The sequence below is a fragment of the Chlamydotis macqueenii genome, chromosome 16 (genome assembly GCF_036417535.1).
Source record: "Chlamydotis macqueenii isolate bChlMac1 chromosome 16, bChlMac1.mat, whole genome shotgun sequence".
Classification (NCBI taxonomy): domain Eukaryota; kingdom Metazoa; phylum Chordata; class Aves; order Otidiformes; family Otididae; genus Chlamydotis; species Chlamydotis macqueenii.
Window position 1 is genome coordinate 11,487,759 of NC_141571.1, and position 18,784 is coordinate 11,506,542.

At 42.6% G+C, this 18,784-nt stretch overlaps 1 protein-coding gene across 1 annotated transcript in view; it reads left to right on the forward strand.

Moving 5' to 3' along the window:
* The window catches only part of GNAS (GNAS complex locus), a 156,951-nt gene that overhangs the window by 12,739 nt on the left and 125,428 nt on the right, over positions 1-18,784 (forward strand). The gene's annotated exons all lie outside the window — the stretch shown is intronic.

Consider the following 18,784-nt stretch of genomic DNA (forward strand, 5'->3'; position numbering starts at 1 on the left):
GATGGGAATGAAGGGGAGATAAAAATATCCCATCCGCACATCCCTCCTTGCCAGCAGCGGCACCACTCACGGCTTTGGTGGAAGCTATGGGATTGCAGCAACTTCTCATCATGCTGCTTACTTCTTGGAGGGCTGGCAGGAGACGGAACCACTAAATCTGCACTGCTTTTCCCACCCTGAGTTTGCTCTGCCACAGTTCATTCAAGATAATTTCAAGTCCGCTGCTGTCGTTCATCTGGAGGACGAGATGTGTGGGGTGGAAACACCAGCAGCTCTTGGTGACAGCTGCTCCTCTTCCCTGCCGGCATTCAGGAGATGCCCCTGGGGCTGAATCAACTGGTAGGTCTGTCAGAAAAATAACACCTTGCTGGGGAACAAAGAAGCCAAATCTTGAGTGAGATCTTGTACGCCCTTGCGCAGAGAAGGGATGCCACCAGGTTGGGGAATGTCACAGATTCACGATGCCTCTGCTTATGTCCTGGAGAAGGGAGTCAGTTCAGGCTCCAGAGCTGTTGTCTCTTGTCTTTTGTCAGTACTGCAGTCACCTCCAGGTTTGGTGTTACTGTTGCTTACTGCCAAAGATCAAACTCTGTTGGTGTGTGTACACGTTTGTTATGGCCACAAAAGTGCCATCACAGCTTTCAGTGTAGGCACCTTGACTTTACCAAGCAAAGTGCCAAAAAAAATCTTGACTTTCAGTTAGTGAAGTTGCTTATAAACCCAAATCTTGTCCCTTTGTTGTTTATATGCTGTTTGCTTCTTGCACAGACGCATAGCCCTAACCGGGAACTCGAATGAGAGCAGAAGGCTTCTCCCACCAATGATGGACAAACACTTTGAGAGCCCTGCCCAGTGCGTGTGACTGTCCTGCCTTAGACCTCTTGCTAGCTCGGCAGGGACAGCCTGCGTGTGACTATACCTAGGAGGTAAATTTGGCATTTACCCTTGGCAAGGGAGGGAATTTTTTTTTTTAGGATGGTGTGAAGAAGCAGTCAGTTATTCCTAGGGAGGTTTTAGGAGCCTTTGGGAGCTGTGAAAGAATAGATGCAAGGCATGGAAAGAGCAGAGAGGAGCAGCTGAGAGATATTATCTAATAAGTGACATAAGAAAAAACATGAAGCCTTGCAGAGCAGATTTGTTGGGATTTGAGATGAAAATCCCTGTTGTTTGCTGAGATTATCCCCCAGCATATGTCAGGGAATGTAACAGAGATGTAGAATTAGCTGCTAATGATCTGGACAGCTCTTGAAAGCAGATGTTTGTAGTCCTGTGTAACTGCATGCCATTTAATTTGGTGAAATCTGGATTACTCAACTGGCCTGGCGTGGTATTGGAATGCTTCGTGTCTTCGTTTCTCACCAATCTCACCCAGTACGGATCACCTCTTTCTTAGGCATACTGCTGGAGTAATTCCATCTGAAATTGGAATTGAGAATTCAGGAAATCACAATCAGTGTGGTGACGGCAGACAGCGTTAGCCAAGAGCCAGAGTGGGGGGCTGTGGTCATCTCTTCCGGCAACCCAGTAGGTCTCCATCGCATCATGGCACAACCCTGCTGTATTGCTTGAAGATGGGCAGCATTTGTTTGTAGTTTCTTTAGAGGGTGACTTATTGATAGATTTCTATGGCTAACAATGCTGCAGTTGGGGAGGATTTGCTCGTGGGTTTAGGTGTGGATGGCCTGGGATTTGAAGGGAGGGCTGTATTGTTAGTGCTGTGTGTTTGTGTCTCAGCTGATGCCTGGCTGATACCTGTGCATATGTGACAGCGTATTGGCTCGTGTTGCTTTGGCTGTGGAGGAATGCGGATTTCAGCAAGCCATACACAATTGGAGCACTTTATCCTTATGCCTACTTTAATAGCAAACTATAATTGAGATTTTTGTTTGCAATGTTAGAAAATTCAACACCATTCCAACAGGAAGAGTCCCTGTCAGTTTTTACCAACTCTTTGTTAAAGGCTATTTAGTTAGTCCTTATTAAAACATTGAAGCATCGTCAGCTTGAGCATCCACCTATAAGCCATGGATGCTGAACTCTGTCCCCGTTCACAGGCTGGATGAATGAAGTAAGCAGAGTATTGTGCTGGAGAGAAGAGAGGACGAAAGCTGTGTCTGCTCTCACCACCCTTCACAGCTTCTGCTTCCCCCAGGTTCTCCTCCCTGGGGCGTCAGCTGGCATGGTCACCAGCTTGCTCCTCCACGTGTGCTCAGCATGCCATCAGAAACACAGGGCTTGAGTTATCTGTGGTCTACAGCTTGTCATCCTGTGTGGAGGGTGATGTCCCCTCAACCGCTGCTGATCTCAGTGGGTGTTGTCTACTCCATCGCCTTGTCCCTGTTGGTTTGCCTGCTGCTCTGTTCCCTGGCACGCTTTCCACAGCTGCAGTGTGTCAGATCTGCTTTCAGAAAAATACTTCACCATTTCTGAACCTTTACTACTGTCAGGATGCTTTCTAAAACCTCATCTCACTTTTATTTTAACAAATGCCCTGTCAGAACCAGTTTTTTCTACAGCTGCTTCTCTCTTGACTCTCAGGTCTCTTTACAGCTGCTTTGTTGAGAGCCTCCTCCCTTCCCTCCTGCTGTCATCAGTACAAAACTGGCACCTAGTGATCTCCTTGTCACTGCTGGGTTTTCTGTTGTCCTTTCTGTTATGTCGTATCTCAGAAATAACTCAGCTGAAGGGGATAAGTGCTTAATTTCCTTTCTGATGCCTTAAACTACACTTCAGGTCCTCTGCATCTCACTCGGTTCTTTCCTAATCACAGAGATTGCCAGATCCATCAGTACATCTCTTGCTTCCATGAAGTTTTCGTGTTAACTGTGTCTTGTAGCACACATGCCCAGGGCTGACCAAGACTCGACATTGCTGCACAGGCAAAGGCCTAATGCAAACCCCCCTGTTACGCGTTTCCCATCAGGCGCTTTTGGTACGCCCTTACTCGCCCTGACTTTGAGCAGTTGTTTGTAAATACCTGACTCACCCTCTCTGTTGTTTCGGGCCCTGAAGTTTCGAACTCAGGGATGTAGTTTCCCCAAGATGCTCTTTGGAGTCTCTGTATTTACTGAACCCTTGAGCAATCTGCCCTGATAATGCTCTTGCTATGCTTGTTTTTCTTTATGTTCAGAGTAATATTTCCTAAGGACTCTTAATTTACTTACCTCAGTTTGCGTTATTGGAGGACATCCTCCTGGAGTTGGAAGTCTTTTTTGTTCACAGGGGAAAAAAGTTCGTTAGCAGTCAGTTCAGTTCATCTTCCCTCACGTTAAAGTTCCTCTTGGACTTAATCTTTTACAGTAAAAGCCAGACCTTAACCTCAACCTTTCTTTGTAAGTTAGATTCTTTTGACCTGGCGTCAGCTTTGTTACAAAGCTTCACACGCTGCAGTACAATAATATTTTTCTTGTGGTGCAATGAGCAGCACTGCAGACGCTGTTCCAGATGGGGTCATATTTTCTCTAAATTAGCAACTGCCTTAACAGATATTTTCTGTGGCTTCCAAACTATGCAGTATTGCTTGAATGAAAATGTAATTCCACTGAGAGATTTCAAGCCCAACTTTTGCTGGGCTTCCAGAAACTGTTTTTAAAAATTTTATTTGCACAGTCAAAACAAGGTTGCTCGCATACTGGATTTGCATTTTGAAGCTGCATCTTTAGAAACCGATTGAAAATATTAACATTCTCCGCTGTATTTTTATCACAGAATAGAATTTTCATGCAGGCTTATGTATTAATATAAGGCTTAAACTATGGCAAATATGTCTTGAAACAATTGAAATATTTAATTACATCATGAGTGGAAAGCCCAGCTCCCTGCTGCTGGAGATACCACACTCATGAGGCTTCACCTCAGACTGGTTACATTTTGTAATTTTAAAATAATCATTTCAGAATGCAGTTTTAATTTGGACAACTTGCTTCCAAGTCCAACAGTCATTTATTTATTTAATTGAAACTTCCTTGGAAGGAGGTGAAGAGGACTCTGACACAAACCAGCCATGCTGCGGACTAGCAAGCGAACTCCTTTGTAGTGGTGAGCAAGATGTGAGTGGACACTCAGGACCATTTGTTTCAGTTTTTCTTTGTCACAGACAAATGTGGAAGATGCAGTAAATCAGGGAAAAAAATCCACCAGGATATACTATAAGCTTTAGGATCACAGGCACCTTCTTAAAAATTTAAAGCCCTATAGGAAAAAAAAAATCAAGAAGCCTCAAAAATCAACATTTTAGCTTTATCCTCCACCTGCATCCCACTGTGCATAAAGAAAATCCTACTTCTGTCACTTGAGAAGCATCAGTTTTCCAGCGCTTCCCAAAATTCCCTCCAGAAAGAGATTACTTGACATCTGACCCAGATGCTTAGGGAAAACAAAATGTTTCAGCACAGTGAGTTTTGGGAGCGACCCTCACATGCTGGAGCCGATCCTGGCGGTGAGGATAGCCTTGGGGGAAGAGGGCTTTTCCTTGAGTTAACTCACGTAACAGCCCAACACTGAGATTTTCATGAGTAAAGAAGAGCCAAATGCTGGTTGTCCCTATTTCCAAGCTGGACCTTTCCCTTTCTCAAGTGGGAGTGGTGTTCTTGGATCCTCTGAAACTTCCAGTATGTTTTCTCCTCCTGTTCTTTGATTAAGGATTTGTTTGTTGACACTTCAGTGGGTTGTGGCTTTGATGACAGCAGCCCTTGTGTCAACCAAGACAGAGCTTCTCACTGTTGATAGTTCCTGGCTTTGTCCCTGCTTCCTAGATGTGGTTTGATAGAGGTTCTAATGATCTTGTAAGTCATAAGTAGGAAGAATTGTCAGTAAAAATGTTAATTAAGTGGATTTTTATATTTATCCAACTGTCCCCTGTGGATATCTGTGGACCAGAGAGATGGACAACAATACTACTATGCAGAACTCTTTGTCAGATACTTATTTTCATAGTTTGTCTCCAAAAAGCAGATGCGTAGGATGAAACAGAAGGCTCCTACTTGCTCAATAAATGTTTAAAAAGTTAGTTTTGGACATATTTTAAGATCACTTTTCAATGGAAAATAACTGACTAAACCTACTATGGTAGTGTTTCCAGTGAACTAAATGTGGTATGAAGTTCACATTTACATTTCTTTTTATAGCTCAGAGGGTCTCGTCTTAAAGGGGTTTTAATAGATGCCAAATGTTCTCGATATCTGTCTAGGTCAATTATAGATGAGGTTTTTTTTTTTGGTTTGTTTTTTTTTTTTGCATGCAGCAGAGAACACACAGCATCTTATTGGAGTTGTTCCTGGAAGGTTTGAACTTCGCAGATGGATGAGGTTTTCGTATGTCTTGGTAAAATGCTCAGTCTGAAGCTCAGCAAATTATTATGCTGGCTGTTATCAGAAGATTCCAGCTATGCTGGTTTGTCAGGAAAAGATAAGAGATTGAAAGATTTCCAGTCTCACCAAATGGGAGATCTCTTGGTAGATAACTGATCCCAGGGAGCAGTTTGGCTGTCGATCTGCTCGCCATCTCAAGTATTGTTGAGCCTTCTCAAGGGCTTCAGCAGACCGAAACTCAAGGCTGAAATGTGCTGCTCTGGTTTCCAGCTATAAACACAGAGATCAATATCATGTCACAATGAGAAGAATTGTTAAAATGCACTGTTTGTTATTATTTATTTTTAAAGCTTAACTCCTACTCTGAACTAATCACAGAACACTAAAGAAGAAAGGATTCATTCATTTGCAGATCGTCTGGGTTACTTTGTGCTCTATTCTTTACTTTCTTATCTTTTCTTGGCAAATGTGGGTTTTAAGGCATCTTTCTTTGGTTGCTTTCCCTTTATTAACTTTGTCTCCTCTTTTTTACACTTGCAGATGATTTTTGGCATGTAAGCAGTAGTCCTTATGTTAATGTGTTTTCACAGGACGGATGCTGTCGTTGTCTCTAGCCTTTGGCAAAGCAGTCCGTATACTTTGGGATGTGTGGTCAAGCACACCTGCTGTACAGTCTTTATACTTCATACTTTCTCAAAATTAAGGTCAGGCATTTTCTGAAACACTGACAAGGACATTTTAATATATTAAATTATTAAGGACACGACAACTATTGAATAAAGTGATGGGGCAATACAGTGCTGCAGGAATATTTTAAAAAGTGAAAGTTCTTTTCAGTCTTCACTGTTTCCCTTTGTTCTTCCTCTGTTAAGCAGTCAGTATTAATTGGAAGTTCAAATCTAAAATTATCAGTTTTCTCCCCATCAGTATGTTGGGTTTTTTTGAGATAACCATGTGATGAAAAATATTGAGCAAGGTGCTCAAAATTGAGAAAGAGAACGTAATATGGAAGTCCTGTGATAAAGAAAGGATGTTATCAAATGCAACTGTGCATTTGCAGAACTTCTGAACAGAGAGTTTTCTCAGGCTGGCAAGTTGTAACTTCAGTCAAAAGACTGTTTTTCCTCCAGCCTGTTTCACATCGGAGCAGGAAAAAAATGGGGGACTAGTTACATTAATTTAGAAAAAGCAGAAACGTTATCATAACCTATGGAGAACACAGGTGCCTGTGACCCAGCACTGGAGGCAGATGTGCACTTGGGGTAGAATCTGAAGAAAATGATCACTGATATGGGTGGATCTTGGGTCTGGCACTGGCCATCCCACACTGCAGGACTGGCTCCTGCCAGGAGGAAGGTGGGAAGGATGCAGTGGAGGATGCAGCAGGAGGAAGGTGCAAGAGGGATGTGGCTTTATTTGTGAGGGCCAAGGAGCCGTTGCAGGGAGGATGCTATTAAAGGCCAGGGAAAACAGAGCAAAACAGTGTAATCGGGCTGTCTGTAAAGGGCTACGGCAGCTCATGTGTCTTTCTTAAGGGGTATTGGTGTTTGCATCTTCACCCTCAGGTTTTTTTTTTTTCTTTTTTTTTTTTTTTTTTAGTTCCATGAACAGATATGCTTTCTCACACTTTCTAATTTTACCCAGAGCAAATAAATTATACTGAAAAAAAAATAACTCTGAATTAAACTCTTCTCTTGTCCTCCTTCCACTTTATCACTTTGTGCGAGCATTTGGAAGGATAACTGGGTGCTAACCTTGAGTGTTTCATGTTAGGACTAACTTCTGCTCCTTGTTTACCAAAACAGGGCCATGGTGTAACAGCAGTAGGGTAAGTTAGTGTCAACACGGGGCACTGGTATTTTAACAGAAGACTTGAATTCATAATAAAACCAAGTAGAGGTTTTTAGGGTGAGTTAAATTTATTGCAGCAGCGCCCTCAAGTGCTGTGACACTTGAAAGGTCTGAGGGTGCCTCTCCCACAGGGCACGGGGGGTTTGTCTCTTGGCGCTGGATTCTTCGGCGGGTTTAGCCCAGCAAGAGCTAAATTATTTTGGTGTAGTTTTGAATGCTCACACGGATCTGTGAGACTATTTAAATTAATAACAGCCTGAAGGGAAGTGTGTACTGGTTTGGGAGTTTCATCTTTAATTGCTCTGTGATAAGGAAGGTGTTCTCTGGACCAGTTTGGTTGGAAGTAATGGTAGAAGGAGACCTGAGCGGAGGAGCTTTCTTCAGACAGGTCGGCAATGGGGCCGGTCCTGCAGGATGCCAATCTGTAGTTTGGGATGCTCAGTGCCAGCAAAACCCAGTGCATCGTTCATAAACTGTTCTTCAGCTCCCATGGCCCTTTCTGAGTTTAGACTGTGGAGATAACAGAGCAGAATCTTCTCTGGTGTGAGTCATGACCTTAACAAAGAACTGTCTGGATTTAGACGTGATAGTCCCTCTTATTTGCTACTGAGATAGCCACGTCTGGTAGGCTGTGGACTTCTAACCAGTACACTATTTGCAATGGTATAAACTGTATGGACATAACTATGGCAGTATAAAACAGCTGTGGGCTGCCAGAGGTGTTACACCATCCTAAACATCATTACGGTTGTGCAAGGAGCCCACAGCCCCTGGACTCGCTGGACTGCAATTTTGCCAGCAGAATTCCAGCTCGCTTTGAGGCAGCTGCTGGAGGGAGCCCTGGTTGCAAGCTTGCTTTTCAACTTCTGAGCAATAAAGCCACAATCACTTCCAGAATTGCAGCATCTAGTTTAGCTGTCTGACAAAGCTGGCTCTGTGATTTCCTCCGTTGCTAGAATTCCCTTTTGTTAAGCCCTCCACATCTTGTCTCCCAGCACGTATGATCAAAGCAGGTCAAGTCACCTTTATTCAAAAGCAGAATTGCCAAGTGATGCTGGTGTGCCTGGAGCAGCAAATTTACCCCAAGAGAATCATTCCATGGGGGTAATCCAATCATAGCACCTAATAATTACCTGTATCCACAAAATTAACATTTGAGGCATTGCTGAGAGCAGAAGGCATCACTTAACAACACTCCTCGTGTAAAAGTAACGCCCTTTCCTCCTAATTCTTAAGGATTTTTTAAAAGATACTTCAAAGTCTCTGTTTTATGTTCCTTGCGTATACTATTCAAATGTGTATTTTATAGTGTCCTTTTGTGTGGGTTTCTCTGGATCCGGAGGGAATAGCAATTGCAATAGTGATAGCAATCTGTGGAATGAAGAATTACAACATTTGGGCCATACCCACTGTTAATATTTGAGTCCTGAATGAGTATTTGTAGAATAAAACAGGAAGAAAATAAGAGGTCAGAGGGAAGAGAATTTAGAAATCATTTGATTGTTTGACTTATGAGAAAAATAAAATAGTGACACATCTTTAAAATCAACAAATATAAAGGTCAATGGCCATCTGGAGATCCAGTAGCCCAGGATCGCTTGGGCTTTTTTTGACCAGTTAAACCAGGAAGTTTTAAAGCCTTTAGCCCAAGTGCTGCTCCCCACTACATGTGGACTTCCACACAGCTCCTTTGTTAGGTGACCTCGGGCTGGTTTGGTGTTGGTTTTTTTTTGGTTTTTTTTTTTCCCCACCTGTAAGTTTTACCACCCTGGAGCAGTGCTGTGAAGGGCTGGTTACTTGAGTCGGTCTCTGCCTTGGTCCTCCCTGGTGCAGGCTGGAGGAGGAGGCTCCTAATTATTACAGGTAGATTTCTTCCCTCCCCAGGTGAGAAGCTCAGCAGTTTTCTGGCCCAAAACCCAGTTTAATGTGTGAAATACTGCATATTACATGTCTGTAGGCAGGCATAAAAGATTGTGAGCTTTGTATTCATGGGAAAGCTGTTCTCTTTTAATTGTTTCTTTTTTTTTCCCAGCATAATTTATTTTTTCAGTGTAGAGGGCTTATCTACATACACAACTTTATTTCTGTTTTATTACATTCTAATCCATTTAAGGAGCAAGATGACTCCATTCCGGAAGGAATTATCCCAGAATAAATATGGCCTCATACAAAGCTGAGTTTTTGCTGCTATCGTACACGGTTTGGTTCACGGGGACTGGCCTGCCTGTTTGTGTCCACACCCTGCTTGGCTCTGGGACTGTTCTCCCTGGATGTCCCCCTGCCACTTGAATTCTGGCATGCAGTTAAACACACCATGGTGGTCACGGTCTCGTACACCTTGAATCCCTAATCCTGCCCTGTGATCCTACCTGACCACAGCTAGAGATGCTAGCTTTGTAGTCTTTTTCTGGACATCTGGAAGCAGTAGCAAATCTAAAGAGGTGCTCCCTGGTCAGGAGCTTCAGCTGAAATGTTGAAGTGCTTCAGGGCAGAAACGGTCTCCAAAAATATCTTCCAAGGTGGATCTGTTATTAAGAACTGGAGTGTGTTTCCACAAGAGACACTCTCCCTTTTCTCCTCCTCTTTGCTTCTGCCAGGCTGGAGTTGGATATTTGCAAGATATTGAGTGATGAGATCTCCACAACACTACTTTTTAATGCAGCGAACCCCAGGCCAGGCACTGTTGACATGAGAAATTGCCGTAAGACCTGTGTTAGAGTCCATGCAGTTCTGCTGCAGGGGACACCAACAAACATCATGCCCTGTATTACAGGCTTGCAGGGACAACTTTCATGGTCTCTTTGTTCTCTTTGTACCTGGTCTACCATCACTCTCCTAAAAGGAGGGCAAAAAAAAAAAAAAAAGAAGGGGCAGGCAAGGAATAAAAAAAAAGAAGTGGCATTTCCACTTAATGAATACATGGCAGACCTCCAAGAGGAACATGACCAGGGAGTTTGGTTTTGCAAACAGAAGAGGGGGCCAAAGCTGCAAGGACTGAGGGTGGGTTTCAGGGTTTCGGGTTAAGAAAGGAAGAGAGCAAGCATGGGAACGAGCGAGGGAAGGGAAGGAGCAGAGAAAAGGAGTAAGGGAGCTTGCAAGCTTGTGTGGCTGCGAAGCAGCTGAAAATGGAGACAGATGGAAAGACAGTGGGAGACTTACTCGGGGCTCAGTCCAAGGAGTGGGCTGAGAGGGGGAGGAGCTCCTGGCTGGAGAGGACAAGGCTGGAGCGGGCTTTGCAGCAGAAGTACCAGGGATGCTGTGACCCAGGAGTCTACACCAGGTGAGACAGGGACATACTGGCTCAGGGTGCTCCTCAGCAAAATAACCCTTTAGAGACACATTCAGAAGAAGGATGTCAGATGCCTCACTGAGCACTGGAAAAGCATGTTGCATTTCGTAGCTGCCCAACCCAGCTGGGTCCTTCTGGTTAAAAATCTGGGTCTCTGGGTACATAGGGCAAGCATCTCCCAAACAGCGTGTGAGACCAGGTAGGCCAGTCAGCCTGTCCAGCTCAGGGATATGGTTGCCACTGACTTCTGGCTACAGTTTTCACTCTAGTTTTTACATCTGCAATGAGTTATTATTTGCAACTCAGTTGGAGGGAAAAAAAAGAAGTTCCTCGAGCTATACTTTGCCTTAATAATAATATCAGTTTCTGTAACGTTATTGCACAAGCATTTATTCGTAGCTTGGTTGAAGTTGTACTTTTTTTTTGTCTCTGTCTTGCTTCTGCTTTTAAAACCTGGAGGGATAGCGCTTCTATGGCAAATTCAGGGTTTTTGTAGGGATTTCCACTCTTTGCCTCATTAGAAAGTACTGCCAGCCCTTGGGCTGAACTCTCTCTTCCTCAGGCAAATATTTCGCACAGCAACCACTGCAGGACAGGTTCCTCGTGGCAGCTTTGTCCAGGGAAGCTTGCATCCTCCTGTGTCTTCTGAATGCATGCTTGACTGTCATTCTGCAGCTCAGGGAAGACAGAAAGAAAGGACAATCTGGATTTCTTGCAAACACAGAGACAGTTACAACACTGATAGCAATGTGGCAGCGAAGGTTCCACTTCCCTGCTTACAGCATCTCCTCCCAGAAAGGTGTGTGCAGATCCACTGCTGCATTCTCCTCATATTAATGACTCTCAGGATCATGGGTTTTGGTGATTTTGCTTCTAGCCTTTCTGAAAGCAGCTTGAAAATGGCACTTGATTGCTAATGTCAGAGCATGAGAGGTGGTTAGTGTGAGCCCTTGCCTGTAGCAGGCAGCTAAAAGCTAGTGGAAATCGGTAGAAATCTGTATATTATGCTAAAAATTTTATAATGCACACGATGAGCACAGCTCCCAGAAAAGCTTGACCAGCTTGCTGCACGTCTGTTTTGGTGATATGTGAAATTTTGGAAAGGCACTGGTACACATAGACACTTTTTGTTCCTGTATAAACAAAGCGATGTGAGTGTATACGTGGTAGAGCTATGGAGAGAAAATACAGCCTGAAAACTCTTGCGCAGGCAAGACACGAGGTGATGTGATTTCCCACCAAGAAGCCAAAAATCAAGAAGAATATCAGAAAAGCAACTGAAATAGGGCTATTAGGAAGGATAAATGTAGGTAATGATGTTCCCAGCTGTTAAAATCATTTTTTTTCTCTTGGTCCCACCATCGTTATTACTTTTTTCCTCAGCTACAATCTGTGGAGCACTGGCACTGAACTTCAGCTGTCAGTCCAAACAAACCACATTTTCTAGCTCTTTGGAGTACTGAAAAACGTTTCAAGTGTACCCAAAAGGCTCATAACTGGAAGGTATATTTTCCTTTAAAGTCTCCTAACTTCGGGAGGGTTTGACCCCTTATTTTTAAGCGGCTAGGATTTGCACATTTGTGATAAATGCACTAAAATACTGTTGTTTGCTGCTGCTGGTGTTTTTTGTTGTTGCTGCTCGGTGATGCATAAGTTGTCATCCTCGCTATGAACCGGGATTCTTTGTTTCGGTAACAACAGAAGAAAACAAGGAAACATGTGCTTCCAAGAGAGGAAATTTTAAAACACCGAAGCGTGTCGGTATTAGATAGGAGGGGGCATTACTGCAGCTCCTGGTTTCCTTAAGTGGGAAGGTGTGGCTTCCCCTGAACCGGGTGCTGCGCCGTGCCCTTGGGACTTCGTTGTAGTCCCACAGCTCTTTCTGCCGCACACGTGGTTTGTGAGTCCTGCACAGGTGCTAATGGAAATTTTTAACATCAGATTCAGAAGGCATTAGTAACGGTGAAGGAATAAATCCCACATTGTTAAAATCTCCTGTGTGAATAATTATTGCCGATAACACTCTACATTTACATCTTTGCCGGTTGTGGTGCCACTTCTTGACCAACTTCTAGAGCTGACTCCAGCATTGCCCTCGAGCCGGCTCCAGCCGCTCTCCACCTGCAAACCCATGAACCACGTCTAGACTTATCTGGAGTCAATGCAGGTATCATTTCCAGCATCATTTCTAGAGCCCCCTCTGAAGCAATGTCTAGAGTTGTTTCGAGCGTCCACCTCTGTGCGCAGCCCTAAGGTCGCTGTCAGAGCAACCGTCAGACCCCTACCCCTGGGTCTGGGTCTGCGGTCGCTCCCACCGCTCCTCTGGAGTGAATTAACGTGTTGGTTGGGTTTGGAGCCAAGCTGGAGCTGCCTGTGGAGCCCCCACTTTGCTCCATGCCAGGCAAGGTCCTGCCCTGTGCTGGGGCTGCCTGCCAGTCCCCGACCACCTCTGCTTTTCGTGCTGCCTCCCTAATTGTACATTTTTCAAGCATGCCAAGAAGCTCCTGGGGCAGCCTGCATGAGTTACTGTATTTTTTTCTTTTTCTCTTTCTTTTTTTTTTCTTTTTCCACCCCTTATCCCGATCTCCCCTGGAAGCAGCAGTCATTTCAATGTGTGCTTTGTGGAAGCAGAGCTGTCTGAGCCCTTTAAGCGGGAGATGAGCTCAGGTAGAAGGAACGCAAAGAGCTCTTTTCATCAGCCAGGGCCCCGCCAGCGGCTGCGGGGCATGTCCGGCCAGTTATAAATGGATCATGTGTTGCTATTTTTAGCCAAGAGAGGATTGTAAATATAAAAGGGTATAAAGTGCAAAACTTAGCAACAGTGGCGTTTGTTTGCTTTTTCTTTTTTCTTTTTTTTTTTTCCTTCCCCTCCCCATTGGCAGGAATGTGCTTGGAGAAGAATGAAGTTAAAGCAAGAGATTTGCTGGGTGATTGCCTTTGGACTTTGCACTGTGTGCAACTTTAGATGTTTATATATGTATATGTGTATATCTATCTCCATAGAAAGGAGGGGCAGGAGGAGGGGAGTATGGGCTTTTCTGATGCTGTTTAAAGAGACCCAGAAGTGCAGACTGAAATGAAATGCAAGGGCTGGCAGGAGAAGCGAGGGGAGCGAACGCGCTGTGCGTGCGGGGAGCGGGGGCCATGGTGGGGGAGCGGAGGAAGCCGGGGTGGGATGGGGGGAGCGGTGGGTGATGGGGAGGAGCGGAGCCCTGCCTGCATGGGGACAGAGTTCAGCAAATGGAAAACACTGACATGGGTAAAAATAGTAACAGTGAAGTTAAAAATAGCATCTGGTGAAATAAATGTGCAGTAACTTCTGAAACCCTCTTGGGAACTTTTCCCTCCTGATCCGCTTCTGCCCTGCTCCCTGTTCCTTCTCCAGCAAGAAATCCCAAAGCAAACCCCTCTGCAGATTGAAAACATTAAAGCAGCACCCTGCACACTGCAGAGGATGAGCTTTGGTTACTTTTTGACGGTTTTATGGATTTTTTTTTTTGTTTGTTTGTTTGCTGAAACTTTGTGCCAGAGAGAGGGGACAAATTCCTCTTTCGCTGAACCTTTCGCATAGTCCTGGGACAGAACAGTTAGGAGGTCCTTGGGGTTGTTTCTGACTTCTTTTTTTCCTTCCTCTTCACCTTTTTGGTGTGGTTTTTTTTTGGCGACTTTTTTTTTTTTTTTTTTTTTTTTTTTGACGGTGGTCTTGCTTCGGTTTTTAAGACCCTCTTATGGCTTCTAGGAGTGCAGACTTCAGTGCTGTCGTCCTGCTCCGGCCCCTCAGCCCTGGCAGCAGCAAACCCACCGGATGACAAAACGTGCAGAGCTGCGACTCGGGGGCAGCTGCCAGCCTGGGGGTGTCGGGGAGCAGCGGGGGCTCCCCGCAGATGAAGAAGGTGCAGGCTCTTCTCCAGGGGACGGTGGGACGGCAAAGGGAGGGAGCAGCGACCTGGGTGATGGGAAAGGGCAGAGAGACCTTGAGTAGCTTGTTCTGCGGAGCAAAGGGTTGGCTGGACCCTTCTCTTAGTGGGGCTGAGGATGTTGAGGGCTCTGGGCGTGATGGTGGGGCTGGGAGGGGATCAGGGAGGAGGAGAGGCTGCTGGGGTGGGTGGGCTGGGGTGCTGGGTTGATGCTTCAGAGGGTTTGCAGAAATCTCCTTGGAGATCTTTTTGAAGCTCTGGCTATAAACTTGAGTTGTTTTGGCTGGACTAGATAACTGAGGCAGAAACAGTTGTTGTGACAGACAGGCAGACCTGGTTCCTGGAGCTGCCCCACCGCGGGACAGGGACAAACAGAAGCTCCTGTAGTTCAGAGGCAATTACAATTTTAATCAGATTTTTTTTTTTTTTTTTAACTAAGCAGTTGAAACTTTCCACCTGGCCCTTTATCACCCAGTTTAAAGGCACGGGGTGTTTCTAGGGTGCATTTTGTAACGTCTCCTCTCCGGTTAGTTGTCTTTACTGGCTGTGGACGGAGGAAGTGTGCTGGCAGGCTGGGCCCTGCGGCCTGCGCCCGGCCTGCCTGTGGAACCCCTCTGTTTGTACGCTCCTCAACTAATAAACACAAAAACCAAACACGATACATGAGATTACGTGAGTTTCTGTATTGCGATGGTACTGATGCATCTGGAAATCATTGGTTTTAAAAGGCAGGTTGATGCCTTCCCTATTTTCAGGTTCAGAGCCGGCCTGTGAGGGGGCTGCGAGTGTCTGCCATGGCTGGCGGTGGAGCCGGAGGGCATTTCATCTGGCACAGTGAGAAAGCAGGCGAACGCTCTTAATTGTATTTACCAAGCTAAGCCCTGAGCATTTAATTACTTTTTTTTTTTTTTTAAGGATTGGACATTCCACAGCTTATTTCTATAGATCATTTTAAATTAGTTTTGATGTTTAAATATACTTCATATGAAGCCTGTCTAAATTCTTCAACCAGTATATTTTTGAAAGCACAAATATGCTTTCATTTGATAGAGTAGCTAAAAAAAATACTTCTTGTATTTGAGCAAAGCTGTTTTGTTTTTAAATTAGGTTGTTAAAATCCTTCTAAATTGATCATTTCATATTTGATTCAGCACATAAAAATGATGCAGAAACTCCTGTTATGAATCTACACTGAACATTCATTTTCTTATCAAAATATTATTATAGAAAAATATTACTCATTCTTGTTGGCATAGTAAGCAAAGAAACATGTGGATGTGTTAATTAATTCCAGACCCAGCAAAGAAGGATAGTTTATATAAGTAAAATAAATAATTCGTGGTTATTTAATAATTGGATCACTTTAACAACAGTTGACTAATAGTCAGATGTCTGAAACACATCTTGCCCGTTTCTATTCCTTAGGGAATTTAACACTTAAAGAGTGGTTTTTCCAGGAATTGTCATTTTAAAATTGTTACCTTTTTACATACTTAGTATTTGTTGCCATCCCATAATTTACTAAGTCAGAACTAGAAGAAAACAGCTCAAATGTAGCTGAAATTAATCCCTTGGGAGTCTGCAAAGAAATTAAGTTGAGATGATAAATCTTGTGAAGGAGTTTGAGTTATTTTAAAAGTGTATTATTTTACTGTCTAGCATAGGTAAAAAAGATTTTGATTCTTAGAAATAGTGATGCATTGGTTAGTCATTTGTTGGTTTTGATTCTGTTAATGGATTGTTGAATTGTATATGTCTAATTCCAAATTGCATTGGTGGTGCAGGAATGAAAGTAAAAAAAGTGCAAAACATCTCACTACCGTAGTATAAACGGCTACCTATAGCATGTGAAATTCCTGTATTTCTACTTATGGCTGTGTAACTTGTTAATTGTTAAGTTGTTAGCATTGCCTTTCCGGTTATTTTGCTCGTTCATAACTGCATTTTGTTATGTTTTCCCAAGTTTGAGAACACAGGTGGCATGTCTCTTCATGTTGGTAACTGGTAACAGATAGCTAAGATTAAGTCCTAGGATTATGTTGTTTTCAATAACAAAATTCCACAATTTTATTTTTTCATTTGCCTGAGTTTAAAAGAAATCAATCCTGTGATTGTTACTTGTAAGTAATAAAATTTAACTCCCCTCCTGCCAGTGATATGATGGTGAGGATATTGTTCATAGAATGCAAACATAAATAGTAAGTACTTAAACATTCATGGCTATTTTTATTGCCCTCTAAAATAATAAAAAATATATAAGTATCAGAATCTAGAGTGTAGTAATAATTTAGCATTTTATTTAAATAAAGAAATAATGTATATTATTAAAATGCCAGATAAACTGTATTTGTTTTATGTAGAGAATATATTAGAGGCTTATGAGAACATGTAAAATATTAGTAATTTTTTGACAGTGTAAAGTATGATATCTCTGGAAAGTCGCAGCTGAGGTCTTGGATTCCTTGTTTGCTCAGAATGATTTTTACAGAAGTAGAATTTTTGGATGCGTGGTAGGGAATCCAATACTGTTCTGTAGATATTTAACAGAAGAATTACATTTTGTTAGAAAAAAATTAAGGCAGTAATTGCAAAACAAAAAGATCTCTAAAAAGAAGATAATTACCATTTTTCCTGGTAAACTTTTCTTATTGCATGTTATCACAGTAAGGACATAAACGTGGGGGGAGTTTTGAATTAATCTTTTTGATACTTGCATCTTTACTTGGAACCTGCTCCCGTCTCTTTATATGTAATGCATTGAGTTTAAGATGGCATAAATAAAATTTATTAATTTAAATTATTGGATAATATGTTTCTTCCTCATATTGTAGTTACAAAGTTATTCGTAGATTGATATAAGTAATTTTTTTTCATAATTTTGATGTAGCTTTTAAAATTAATTTAATTTAGAGTTGGTCCAATCTTTCATGTAAATAGTATTACATGATTATCAGATTAGTACACTTAATTTTGTCAGCGTTACTATAAACTGAGTGCTAAAAGGCATGGAGATGCCTGGAAGTGCTTTACATGTAACTGAAGATAATTCTGTACATTTCTACTGGCTCAGTGCTAACAGTCAGCTTTGTCCTAAATGTGAACTGTAACTGTAGCGTTAAACATGCAATTGCAACATCTGTATTTAAAGGAAAAGTAGGTAATTTGATAGCAGCAGTCATGATTAGAAATTTAGAAATCTTAAACGATGGGAGAAAGTAATACCGAATAATTTGAGTTTTAATTCTAAAAATAAAATTTAAAAAATCTTGGTGAAAATAGTTTTTTAGCATTTGTTTCTAGATACTAAAACATGAGCACAAGAAAAACTAATATTCTGAGAAGCTGTAGCATGGCATTTCTAAATAAAAGAAGGAATGCAATTAGTGAGATATTAATTATGACATTTGTGATTGATCCTTAGTACTTTTTTCCCCCAGGCTAAGTTAGTTAATTAAAACAAGGAAAATGCTGAGGGTCTTTGGTGAGAGAACAGGAACCCAGTTTACTCTTGACACAATTCAAACAGTAACACCCACCAAACAGCGTCTCGGACCAGAAGACTTGCAGCTTGCTGGAACAGCCTCTGCCAGGAGCTCACTGGAGATCTGCTCGCACCACCACAACTTCTGCGCTTCTTTCCTGTGTGCAACAGCAGGAGCAGACACTTAAATTACTTCTTATTACAAGGGAGCACATTAACATCAGGAGGCCACATGCAATGAGTTAAATGTATGACTAGTTGAGCAATTATTTTGATTATCTATAACGATTTGGCAATAGTAGACCTGCTAAACTGTAGTTCTCTAGTCCCTTTCTATTCACTTGAATGTATTTTTAATAATTTTCTCGAGTGAGAGATGTAGGGAAAAGGAAGCTTGGCAAAAAACCTCAGAGTATTGACTTGCTGTTTGCATATTTGGGAAGGATTCCCTTTGAAATATTCCTAAGGCTTTAGAAAACTGGAAAGGAAAAAGAAACTTATTACAGTGAAACCACTGATGTAATTAACATTTCCTAAAATGATGCAAGGCTTTCAGTTACCTAAATAGTTTTTTTTTTCCATGTTAATAACAAAACTAAGAGAGATTACCATCCTACAATTTTAATTTCTTCTGTCAGATTGTGCCAGTTCTGTTACTATGCTGAGATACTAGTTTTAATTCTTGAAATCTTTGCTCTTGCTCACTCGCTCTGCAGCTCTGACCCCACGCAGGTGATGTGGTTGGTGTGGAGCTGCTGGTGTGTCCCATGCCATGGGGCAGCCCCCAGCCCTGGCTCCCCAGCACAGGTCTGAAACCTGCAGAATATAAAATGTGTGTGTGAGGAAGCTTGAAAGTCACTTGTGATTGACTTGCTTGATTTTAATAACTGTGGAAAGAAAAAAAAAATGTAGTCATGATTATATATATAGTAATAGT